Genomic DNA, 2500 nt, shown 5'->3' with positions numbered 1-2500 from the left:
ACCCAGAGAAAGGTACCAAAAGTCGCCCCAGACAGTTTCGAGCTACAGGCTGATATTATAGTGATAATGACAAAAATCACTTTTTAGATCCAAATGTGTTTCCATAAAAAAATGATTGATCCACCATTTTTTTTTACTATGTGCTCTGAGGGTTTTCATTGATTTGACTTCTAAATATTTTATTTTGAATTATTTAGAGGGGAGGGTATAACAAAAACGTATAATGAAAACTGCTTTTGAAACGTGCTAAAATCTATTCTTGAAGCACGTTTTCTCTTCCCTGCTATGTTTTACTATTTAATTCCATTCATGATATTGATGTGAATGCCAAATTGAAAATGAATTTTCCAGGAATAATAGATACATTTAAAAAATCATTTTTTCTTAAAAACTTTTGTATGTGTTCTCACGTTTGTTAAACTAAAAGCTCATTTTCTCAAAATGCGCGCTCATATGACCTTAGCAGTTGCAAGCGCCGTAAAACCCTATACTACTACTACTACTACAACTTTCTAAAAATTATATTTTTATACTCTACCTCGCAAAACGTGCAATATCTCAAAAACTACTTGACATGTCAAAAAAATCCAAAGACTCCTGTGTTCAGCATTGAATTCTCTATAAGGTACAACTCCAACTAAAAATGGTCAAAATCCCACTTTTGGTACACACACAATTTAGGAGGCCGGCAGCTGTAAGCCTGGCTGTCGGGGTCAAGGTCAGTATATCACGGCAGAAAGATGGAGATATTCGATAAATATCCTCCACACATGCGAACTGATCTCCCATCTTCCTCGTGCAACAGCTAAGTGCCAAACAACTACACCATAGAACCAAGTTTTTAGGGAAGGAAACGAAAACTGTGTATTATCTTTCGCTTCAGAAACGACTTAGTTTAGTTTAAGTAGTAAGAGTTTCACAGCACTTGTAACACAAAAGGTCATACAAGTGCTGAAGGTTAAAATATGGTGTTACTGGAGAATAACATACATAGAAAAGAAGGAGGGGAGATAAGGAAGACGTTTGATGGGAAAGAGGGAACAAACCATATCAGAGCACCCGTCAACTAAACCCACAGAAACGACACCTACAACTTTTGCTTTCATATATTGGGGGGCAAAAAATGTTTAAGTTTGAAAGGGTAACAACGTGCTATATGACAAACACACCTTCAAAATCTGTGTGTTAAAAAAATGAAATGTACGGTTTTGATGCTGATTTCAAATACATGTAATCAAATTTGGAAGAAAATATAATATTGTATTGTTTTAACATTGTTTCGAAACAATCTGATTTTGAAAGAAATAAATTGTATATTTTTAATTACTGAAAAAAAAAAAGATTCTACCACTTTTGAACAATCTGATTAAAAAAAAAAAAATTTATGCTTTCCAACAATATGACTCTAGATCTATGTACTGTGCATCATAGCCCAACACCAACATATCGAGAAAAAAAAGATAACAAAAACTAAAACAACAAACATGCTTTAAATTCTTCATGCAGTCAAGACAGAAGACGTCTGGCCATTTTTTAAATGTGTAACTAGAACCAATCCAAAAAGACACATTTGTGAGACGTGCTGACAAAATAAGTTACTTCTCAGATTTTAGTCTTACGGAAATTGATACATCAACTTTTTAGGTGAAGTTTGTACAATTTGTAAGTGTAGTATGGAAGAATAAAAGACAAGGGTAGACAAGAACAAAATAGCATCAATAAAAAATCAATAAGTCAGACCCCAGTGTAGATTTTTGGCCAATATCTCCATTCTTGGATTGCGAAAACTAACTCATTTTGTCAGCACACCTCACATTTGTGTGAAACATTGGTGAAATCAGACACTCGTTTAATCAATGAAATCACAGAAACTGACATAACTCCGCCTGCTGGGGCAAATTTTATTGAATCTATTTTATTATTCTGTATATTTTTTTTTTAGCTCAACATTTTTAACGTCTATTTAAAAAGAAATTTGCGTGCGAGTTTAACTGAAATCCTAGAGTAAATGTACAAAAAAATAAATTTTCAGTTTCCAAGGAAACTCAAGTAATAGAAGTCATCAAACCTTGACGGCCATTTTCTCGACCTCGACCTTCTTCAAGGGCAGATATTTCAGCTTCTATTCAAGATAGATCGGGCTTTCTTTTCATCAGAAGTAAGACAAATAAACAAGCTTTAACAAGATACCAGTAACTATAAGCCTGTATATTCAGAAATTGACGAGCACCTGATTCCCCAGGGTCATGACACATTTATTTCTAAATATAGTTTGACAACATTAAACCCCCTCACCCAAAAAATCTATTTCTAAATATGGTTTGACAACATTAAACCCCCTCACCCAAAAAATCTATTTCTAAATATGGTTTGACAACATTAAACCCCCTCACCCAAAAAATCTATTTCTAAATATGATTTGACAGTTACAACAGAAACAACCACCCAGAAAGTCGTGAGATCACTCTAAGTGCTGAAATATCACTACCTCGTCGCCCCC

At 34.1% G+C, this 2500-nt stretch overlaps 1 protein-coding gene across 1 annotated transcript in view; it reads right to left on the bottom strand.

Annotated features, from left to right (window-relative positions):
* The window catches only part of LOC101858143 (serine/arginine repetitive matrix protein 2), a gene marked incomplete at its 3' end in the record, with an annotated part of 16237 nt that overhangs the window by 2859 nt on the left and 10878 nt on the right, over positions 1 to 2500 (bottom strand).

This window comes from Aplysia californica, unplaced genomic scaffold (assembly GCF_000002075.1).
Source record: "Aplysia californica isolate F4 #8 unplaced genomic scaffold, AplCal3.0 scaffold01045, whole genome shotgun sequence".
NCBI lineage: Eukaryota > Metazoa > Mollusca > Gastropoda > Aplysiida > Aplysiidae > Aplysia > Aplysia californica.
Note: the sequence above shows the minus strand (reverse complement) of the source record. Positions and strands in the feature narration are given on the sequence as shown.